This window comes from Mastomys coucha, unplaced genomic scaffold (genome assembly GCF_008632895.1).
Source record: "Mastomys coucha isolate ucsf_1 unplaced genomic scaffold, UCSF_Mcou_1 pScaffold22, whole genome shotgun sequence".
NCBI lineage: Eukaryota > Metazoa > Chordata > Mammalia > Rodentia > Muridae > Mastomys > Mastomys coucha.
In genome coordinates, this window is record NW_022196905.1 from 182,951,593 (window position 1) to 182,962,524 (window position 10,932).

Below are 10,932 nucleotides of genomic sequence, written 5' to 3' on the forward strand. Positions count from 1 at the left end.
AACAAATGGTTCTGCTTGGAGGGTGGCACAGACATTAGGTGAGGGAAAGAATTTGGTCCATTAGCTGTGATAATTTGGAAAAGCATTCATCTCAGAAAAAGAGTAATTTATAAAGTCCTCTTCTTCAAACTTGGTACAATAGTTATAAACGTTAAGCAAAGCATTCAGCCTCACTCTTGGTTGTTCTCTTAAAAGCCACCTCCCAAATTAATTGTCTACATTACTTTTGGCTGTATAAATACTTTTGAAGTATGTAAGCTGTTCTGAAAAACATAGTATAGTGTAAAAACATCAAATAAACAATACTACTAATAGAGAGGCTGAGATAGAAGAAGCATGATTTCAAGACCATTATGTTGTACATAGCAAGACACTGTCACCGTACAAACAAGCTGCAAGTTTATATGGATTGTACAATATTGGACCTATTTCTCCAATTACCAAATTAGAGAGACCATTGGATGTCAGTCAACAAATTTCTAATTCCTCATATTTATGGATTTCAATCAATTAGTATATGTTGCTAATATTAATTTTCATATTAAGATATTAGGAAAAAGTAATTGTTACTTCTTGTTATTTTTGTTGTCAGAGGTGGAATTATGTTTGTGTTGGTTTGTTGAAAAATTACTTTCTTGCTTCTTCTAGGGTGTAGTTTTGCTCCTTATGTTGGTGCTTTCCATCTATTATTCTTTGTAGGGCTGGATTTGTGGAAAAATATTGTGTGAATTTCATTTTTTCATGGAATATTTTGTTTTCTCCATCTATGGTAATTGAGAATTTTGCTGGGTGGGTATAGTAGCCTGGCCTGGCATTTATGTTCTCATAGGGTCTGTAAGACATCTGCCCAGGGTCTTCCAGCTTTCATTGTCTCTGGCGAGAAGTCTGGTATAATTCTGATAGGCCTGCCTTTATATGTTACTTGACCTTTTTCCTTTACTGTTTTTAAAATTCTTTCTTTGTTTAGTGCATTTGGTGTTTTGATTATTATGTGATGGGAGGAATTTCTTTTCTGGTCCAGTAGTCTATTTGGAGTTCTGTGGGCTTCTTGTATGTTCATGGGCATCTCTTCTTTTAGGTTAGGGAAGGTTTTTTTTTTTATAATTTTGTTGAAGATATTTACTGGCCCATTACATTGGGAGTCTTCACTCTCTTCTATACCTATTATCCTTAGGTTTGGTCTTCTCATTGCATCCTGGATTTCTTGGATGTTCTGGGTTAGGATCTTTTTGCTTTTTGCATTTTCTTGAACTGTTGTATCAATGTTTTCCATGGTATCTTCTGCCTCTGAGATTCTCTCTTCTATCTCTTGTATTCTGTTGGTGATGCTTGCATCTATGACTCCTGATTTCTTTCCTAGGTTTTCTATCTCCAGGGTTGTCGCTCTTTCTGATTTCTTTATTGTTTCTATTTCCATTTTTAGATTCTGGGTGGTTTTGTCCATTGCCTTCACCTGTTTGATTGTGTTTTCCTGTAGTTCTTTAAGGGATTTTTGTGTTTCCTCTTTACAGGCTTCTAGCTGTTTACCTATGTTCTTCTGTATTTTTTTAAGGGTGCTATTCATGTCTTTCTTAAAGTCCTGTATCAACATAATGAGAAGTGATTTTAGATCTGCATCTTGCTTTTCTGGTGTGATGGTGTGTCCATGACTTGCTATGGTGGGAGAATTGGGTTCTGATGATGGCAAGTAACCTTGGTTTGTGTTGCTTATTTTCTTATGCTTACCCTGTACCATCTGATTATTTCTAGTGCTACTTGCCCTTGCTAAATCTGACTGGAGCCTGTCCTTCATGTGATCATAAGTATGTCAGAACTCCTCAGAGTCAAGCTGTCTCTGTGATCCTGGGATTCTGGGATCCTGTGATCCTGGGCTTGTTGAAGAGCCTGTGAGTGGAGCTTCCTGTAGGTGTTTTCAGACTGGCTGTGGAGTTTGAACCCAAGGTCTGCTCAGTGCCAGCTGGCCCAGTCAGAACTGAAGCAACCTGAGCCATTGGGCTGGTGGAGTAGCTGTGTGCCTGGGTCCTGCTGGTCCCAGTTACTCCCAGTGTTGGGACAGATATTGTGTCCTCCTCATTTCTGATCCTGAGCATGTTAGAACAACTGGGAATGGAGCTTCCTCTGGGTGTTGTGGAACTGGCTCTGTAATTTCTAATACTTAAGTAATGAATACCCTCTTCATCATCCCTATGGATAATTTGGTTAGTACTACTCTTTAATAGTTTTTATGTAACATCAATGAGTTGTGCAGATATCTGGTTTTTGTTGTTGTTGTTGTTTGTCTGTTTGTTTCTTTCGTTTTGTTTTGTTTTTATTGGTGTTCCTTGGGGAGAAAATATATTACTAATAAAATGAATAGATGTATTTGATCCTAAGTTTCTTTTTTTAATTATAGTAAGCATTTAATTTAAAGAATTTTAATTTATAATTTTGTGTTCCTAATTGAGTATGTTTGGAATTTACACATCATTCCGCTAATTATATCACACTAGCCTTTAAGTTCTGATTATATGGTTTTTCTATACTATTGCTTTATAAAACATTATGCCTCAATAATAATTTTTGGTAAAAATACACCTTATGTGTTGGATATATAGTATTTTTATCTTCCAAGATAAAATAAACATAAAAATATTCATTAGCAAAATTTAAATAAGTACAAATGTGAACCCAAAGTAATAGTATTTTAAAAGACTTTTATGATATACATTTAAGTTAGTGTTAGTTAATAAAGGAAGATTGTTTCCATCCCATTGAACTTCTAGATGACTGGTGTATTACTGGTATGTTCCATATTTTACATTTCCTTAGAATAGCCATTCTAGTAGGACTTAATACATAGTTTACTTTGAGTGTTCTCCTGGTATAAAATTCTGTTATATATTTAATAAAGCATAATCTACTCTTGTCCCCTCAGAGTGGTCCCTTCCCAAGGTCATAGGGCACTAGCTAAGTTTCCTGTCTGTCTCCAGTTGCCTTCTCAGTTTATCATAACATGCTTATGGAGAACATAAAAACTATTCTGAAAATATGAGAATATTTTCCAGCCTTGTAGATACTGTGATACTGATATAAAAGTCTTTACAACACAGAAACATTGTGACAGCCTATTTAAAAACTGAAGCCATCCTGTGTTTTCTAATGTGTGTTTTTCAGAAATTCAGCTTTCTTCCTCTTACTTGAAATAGACTGATGAACCAGAACAGGAAAGATGGAGTTATTTTGGCTTCTAATGTTTCAGGTTAACTTGAATTTGAATTATTGCTCAACCAATACACTAATCTTTATTGAACTGACTGCCTGTCAGACTGTGTGCTCCAAAATGCCCTAGGTATGATAAACAGTATGGAAATAGGATTGCCTTCTAAGTGTGCTGGATTCCCTCACCCAGGTGAAATGTTCTATCAGACATATGTTTATTTTGTGCTTAAGAGTGAGAACAAGGACTTAGTGATTATCCAAGCAAATCTGCCTGCTTGAGAAAATTCAGCTCTTAGAGAATGTGGTTCCTTCCCAGGAGGAAATAAGTTTCAATCATTGTTCCCCCCCAAGCATGTTTACTAGAATCCCTCATGCTAATTGGAAATTGTTCAGATTTATGTGCTATTTGGCTTTGTCCTCACAGCCCTGGTTCACTGTACATGTAAACCATCTTTCCTGTAGGCAGCATTTGGTTCTAGTCCATTAAGAATGTCTTAGGAATTTTCTTTATCCCTCCAGCTCACTTTCATAATTTCAAAGAAGGAATTTTCAGATATGTAATAAATGCTTTGCTTTCTACTTCTTTTTGCCCTCAGGTAAAAGAATACAAATATTTTTGTCACAGTAGACCAGTCAGTGAGTCCCAAAGTTTTGTGTCTTTGTGAGTTCATAAGTTGGGTAGCAATTGCTTTTTAAAAACTCCTTAGATCTACACATCATTAAAAAAGTAGGTTTCAAATTTATTTATTTAATCTATTGATTGATTGATTGACTGATTGACTGAGGCAGGGTCACAGCAGTCTAGTGTGATACGTTCTATTTGTAGCATGGAGATGATTTCAACAGATAGAAAAGAACATAGGCAAAAGAATTGTAAATGAGTGACAATTATTCTTTTTTGGTAACATATAATGCCAGGAGTTACCCCACGTGAGACCTATTCACCTGTTAATAAATACACTTCAGCAAGATTTTAATTAGAGTTAAATATTTTTCTCATTTTATGGCAACATTTTATACCTGACAAAACTTTAAAAAGAAAATCATCTGGTTTCCAGGTTTACTTTAGGGATTTTTGTTTGTTTTTTGGATTTTTTTTTCTGTTTTGTTTGCAGTTTGGTTGAGGTGGTTGTTTGGTTGGTTTTGGTTTTGGTTTTGGTTTATTAAAGACAGGGATTGTCTGTGTGATTGCCCTGCTGTCCTGAAACTCACTCTCTAGACCAGGCTGGCCTCAAATCTACAAAGATCTACCTGCCTCTGAGGCATGTGCCACCAAACTGGGCTAAGACTTTCTTTTTAGAAAATTTCAATGTTATAGAAACATTGTTAGTTTTTATTATTTTTTTGTTCTTGAGATATTAGTTTAATTACATAATTTCTCCCTTCTCTTTTCTCTTACCAAACAGTACAGCAAGAAAACCACATGTTAAAAATATAGTGTGCACTACCGTAAGAAACTACAAAACCTATCTACATTAAGTACAGAAACTGTCAGAGAGGTAATCAGATTATTCCGTGCTGAAAAAGTAATAGAAATTTTTATGTCTCTCTAAAATTTTATTATATTTTTATAAAACAATATGCCTAATGAAAAACTTTTGTAATTGTGAAATAGATAACCCAAAAATCTTTGGAGACTGATGTTTATTTGAAGCATCATTAAGTCTTTCATATTTCTATTTTCTTTCAGTTTTTTTTAAGATTTATTTATTATTATGAATAAGTATACTGTAGCTGTCTTCAGACACACCAGAAGAGGGCGTCAGATCTCATTATGGGTGGTTGTGAGCCACCATGTGGTTGCTGGAATCCGAACTCAGGACCTTCGGAAGAGCAGTCAGTGTTCTCACCTGCTGAGCCATCTTACCAGCCACTTCTATTTTCTTTATAATCAGTCATATATTTATATTCTCCCTGCATTGGCTGAATTAAAGAACAGTGAGTCTTAGAATGCTTTCCTCCTGAAATGTTCTCAATATGCTGCTTTTCTTGTCCTTGTATCCAAGGAAATTCCATTTCTCATAACACCAAGGAATGGGGCATAGCACTATCTTCATGCAACCCCTTGAAACTATCAGGAAAACTTTTCTAAAAGTGCTTCCATCATTTCCCAGAGTGACAGTCACATGCACATACATACCCCTGGACCACAACACAAGTTACATGATATAGTCATGTGCAGATTGTTGAGTTGGTGACATGTGTTTCACTGATTCATCTTTATATCAGAACTGTAACTTGGTAAAATATAGATGTATTTATAACTTAGCAATTTAGGTCAATACTGTCCTACTATGTACAATGACATCTAAAGAAATCACAAAATAACTCATGGTAACATAATTAGTCTCAATTTAGTGGGAATGTGGTGGAAAAAAGACAAATAGTCATAATTGCCTACTGATAGGGATCAGTAAAGATTCTTTTGATGGGTAGCAAAGGCATGATCCTGGATTCAGTGATGATGTTGGATATCTGAAACACTTGTCTTCCTTAGAATATGTTAATACAACAACAAAAAAACTAATTGTCTATGTCTGCTCAGAAGAGTAACTGAGATTGGGAAGCATTTTAAAAAATACTGTGGATCTTTTAAGCTACTTTTACGTTGTGACAAAAGCAATATATAGAAGCAGAGTTCAAATTGGCTCATTGTCTGAGAGGATACAGTCTTTCATGTTGGTTTCAAGGCAGCTGGTCGCATTGCTAAGAACTCATTCTGTACTACTTGTATGAGCTTGGGAATAATTTGAAACAATATCTAATCATGGAAAATCTCCAAGGTAAATAGCTCCATCTCACTAGTGCTATTTATAAAACTGTTTAGAAATGGAAAAAGTAGTTCTGTCTTTATCACTTTAAGAAAGAAAATCTATGATGTGAATACATACATTATTTGGACTCCTGGCCTAAGATTTGGCTACCTGAATCCCTAGAATGCATTTGATTACACTGACTCTTTTGTGAAGGAAAACTAGAAACATAACATCAAAGTATTTTTATTTGACCTCATTCAAGTAAAGAATGAAATCTCCCAATGTAGAATTTTGCTTATACTGTAATTAGTTGAATTTTAATTATATTGTTCATTGGCTATTTTTCTGTTGCTGTGATAAAATGCCATGAGCAACACAACTTGTAGAAGAACAATTTCATTGGGCTGATAGTTCTAGAGGGACAAAGGTAAAAAAGCATGGCAGTAAACAGCAGGCATGGTGACAGAACAGGAAGCCGAGAGCTCATATACACAAATATAAGCACGAAGCAGAGAGAGCCACCTGGATGTGGTACCAGGCTTTTCATCTCAGTATCCATTCCTTGTTACCTATTTTCTATACCAAGGCTTTACCATGGAAACCTCTGCAAATAGTATCAACTTTAGATCAAATTTTCAAGACCAGAGGACTATGGGGGGGCATTTCTCATTCAGGCCAACACAACTTCAGAATTCCAAATGTTAATCTACAAACCATCATTGAACTACAATGTTCTAGAATTTTTACCAGGATGCATATACATATACATTTCAACTCTCTTCCTTAATGTATTCTGCAGTAGTATCCAAAACCTGACAATTGCCACATGGAACAATAATCACAAGAATGCAATATTTTGAGACATTAAAGGCTAATCATGTAAAGTGACATTTGCAGTTATCAACTACAAATTTTTACTCAATTCATAAATATTTCTATAATTTTCAGAATCATATTTCTCACAATTACACATTCCTTTTATCATAATGGGTGATAAGATAGATTTCTTTCACAAGATAAGTCCTATTCTAGGGTCCTTCTATTCTGATAAATGTTGCATATCCCTGGCTGATCTTTTGCAATCATCACTCTTCTCTGTCTCTACTGCTTAAGCATTTCTAACTGTTCTTTCTTCTTCAAAGCTTGGCATTAAGACATACAGGTGACATTTTGGTTCTTTTATCACACAGTTTTCATAATTCTTATAATTTAATCAGTTTCAATGAAGAGACTAATCATGGCCCAATATGCCTCAAAAAATTCTGACTTGGGATTTCACATATAATCATTTTCCTAAATGAACTACCCCATTCTATTGATTTGAATGTACTACCCCATCTTATTCATGGATTAGACATTCTATTCTTTATCTAGACTCTACTCTTTTTTGTAAACATATAAAAATTTAAAATAAGTAATTATATTAAAATGTCAGAGTGTACTAGCAAAATTAAGGATAAGAATTTATCCAAATTCTCTTCAAACTCATTCTTTAATATACAGTCGTATCATTGTGGACAAGTCAATATCCTTTAAGGACATTGGTCATGCTTTACATGGTTCTTTTGTCCACTTATGAAACAATTATGGGTTATAAAGTTTTTTTCTTGATATTGTAAATTCAAGAGTGTGAGGTAAAAGATAGATCTAGTGTTATAGGATGGTAACCCCAACTATTTGTGAGGCTAATGCAGGAAGATCATAAATTAATGGCCAGTTTGGGCAACTTAAAACCTACTCAGTCTGTATGATGTTACTTATACATATGTTCTCAAGAATGACTATTTGTTATAAGGTAGTGATTGCTATGTTGTTTCCTGGGGAAGACTAGTCTGCCACTCTAATCATTATTTAGTTGCCTGTAGTTCTTCCTGTAAGCTTGAGACCTCCTGAGTTTTCCTCTATTCAAGTTAGAATTTCTATTGCCATCATCCACGTATAGGACATCTTTATATAACAACAACTAAAAGAGAGGCCATAAATCTGAAAGACAGCAAGTGGGTTGGCAAATAGGAGGATTTGGATGAATGAAAGGGGAGGGAAAATGACATAATTATTCTATAATCTTAAAAAAATCAAAATTAAAATTAGATGGATAGATAGATAGATAGATAGATAGATAGATAGATGATGGATAGATAGATAGATAGATAGATAGATAGATAGATAGATAGATAGTCTAGGATTGTTTGATATACAAATAATCAACTTTTAGAGAAAGAATGCAGTGATTTTTCATTTCTTAAACCATTGTGTATGCTGCTATTCTTTTTGAGCCAACAAATTGAGGCATATGATGAACAGAAAGTATAATTTTTAACTTGGTTAATTACTTCATTATGAACCTTATTTTTCCTCTCCCACTGTAGGTGAAACATGGCCAAATTATCAATTTTATTAAATAGTTATGGTATCAAATTCTTTGTGGGTACTTTTAAAGGAGAAATTTTAAAGATCCAATGAAAACTATCACCTACCCACGTTAAACTTCTATCAAAGGGAGAAAACATGAATATTTACTGAAATCCATGTTCCTCTTCCAGTCAAATCTAAAATATTTTGTTTTCTTTTGACTCAAATGCTAAAACTTAGTTTTGTATTTTGTGTTAGAAACAATATATAAGAGGGTCTCAGCCTAAGCCTCTGGGAATTCACTGTTTGCCTTACACATACTCCACAAGCTTAAAATGATCTGTAATTTGCTTCTGAAATTTGTAAGTGCCAAGTTCATGAATTAGATGTGAAGGGAAATGTTGAGCAGGGGTTTCAATGTCTGGATGTAGAATGCCAAGCAATTTGTATATTGAGTATGTTGCCTACTTGTATTTCAGTGCACATGCACCAGAGAGTTAGGTCCTGAACTAAAGAAAATACCCCAATCCCTTTCAGCTATTATCTTGTAGACCTTTGATCTAGCATGATTTATTACTATCCCTGCGTACAGTTAAATGTATCCTCTTTGAGAGGAGACAAATTCTCTGGCCACAATCATCTTTTTTTCAAATTGAAGTGCACCAGCTGATGGACTGTCATCTTTGTGAAAGTAGACCAATGTGTCTGCTGTAGTGAGACTTTACTTCTTCAGTCAACACCCTTTGTTCCTTTTTCGTTCCAGATTGTTCATGTTGACTTATATCAAATCTACCATCTCTTGATAAAACTTTGGGAGAAAAGGGAACTAACCCATTAAGAACCACACTGTACAGCTCCAGTTTCAGATAAGATGAATGCTCTACCAAGTTAGTTCAGCAGCAAGGAGATAGCAACATCCATCTTCTACCCTGATGATTCTAACGACCCCTTGGCTAAAAGCTGCTCTGGCTGAGATTCAATCCCATTTAATATTTGCAATAAAGAAATGGAAAAGTGAAATTGCAGGCTATGTGCTCTAGTATGTGAAAGGAAATCTTGCACTCATTTATACATAAAAAGCCGATAAAGAAAATGAAAAAAAAAATGAAAATGTAAACAAAATCAAAACATGCATTGGTGAGTGGCAAGCTAAAAACAATTGCTTAATTTAAACCTGTCAGTCAACTGTCATATTACTATGATATTGATTGGTATCTATAATAGGTAGTGCATGTCATGAAAATAAATCATATTCCCAATTGCTATAATAATCATAGCCCTTTTTAAATGAAGCTAGATGATTAAACTCTAAAAAGAGTAAGGATAGGAGGTGTATCTCAGTGGTCAAGCACTTTCCTAGTGTACACAGAACATGGAATTCACTTTTCTAACAATACAGGGATAAGATGAAAAACTAAATAAGAAAATAAAAATAAAAGCAATGAAAGTATTGAAATCCTGCTTGATACATACTAAATACAATGCATTCACTAACTTGCAAGTACACCTGAGTACATAAATTTTAATGAATTTCATGTATTTAAACTTGCTTCCTATTGTGCATATTGCCTAATTAATTCTATTATAGCCTCTTTTTGACAATCAACCAGATTATTCCTTAGCTTTGTTGATTGGGGAATGGGAGTATGTGATAGACTTATGTCAAATGAATGTGGTCAGAAAAATACAGCTTTTATTATGGTACTTAGCTCCTAGAATTCTGGATCATTCTAAAACTTGAATAATGTTTATTAATTCATATGTGTGTCTTATTTGTATCTCATAAACTTTTACTACAGCAAGGATTATATAAGTACTGGCTTTAATATTTATTGTGTTCACCATATATAGACAAACCATCAAAAATTGGTTTGGGGCATAAATTAATAATGCAGTCAATATTCAGTGGCCACGTGCCTTAGCTTTCACAGAACCTACAAAGTTTATGCATTTGCTTACATTATTAATACTGACTCTTCTTTATAAAAATGTGTCAGTTTGTCATAATCAACTACTCACACCCACCTTCCCAGTGTGAATATTCCAGATGACAAAGAATTGTTTCTCTTTAGAGACATATTCTTACAAAGATTTCCACTAGGATTGACAGAATTAGTAGGTGTTACTTAGAAGTGCCTCATACAGTAACAATTTAGACAGTGACTCCCAACAGCTGTTGACAACACATTAGAGCCACCCAAACACAGGCCTCCAAACAGAAACTTCAAATACCTAGAAACTTTTAGCCTCTACAGCTAAGCACTAGGCTACATGGAAGAGGGGCACAGATATTGTATGGGCCAGAGGACTGAGGTAGATCCTATGAGACATTTCTTAGAAACAACAACAACAACAAAAATCCTAACAGAATAGATAATCAGAAGTGGGAGAGAGAAAACAGAGTGGGTTGAGGGATCTCTAAGGAGTTATGAGGAAAATGGGGGTTGGATAAGATCAAGATACGTTTCAGGATGATTTCAAATAGTTTATACAAACTCTGTAGCACAAATCATCGGTTCTGGGTTTATAGGAGCCATGAAGAAAAAAGCCGATGACATCATCCCAATAATGTCTGCAAAATCCATTTGGTAAAAATTCTATAAACCAAAACCAAATACCATTTTTT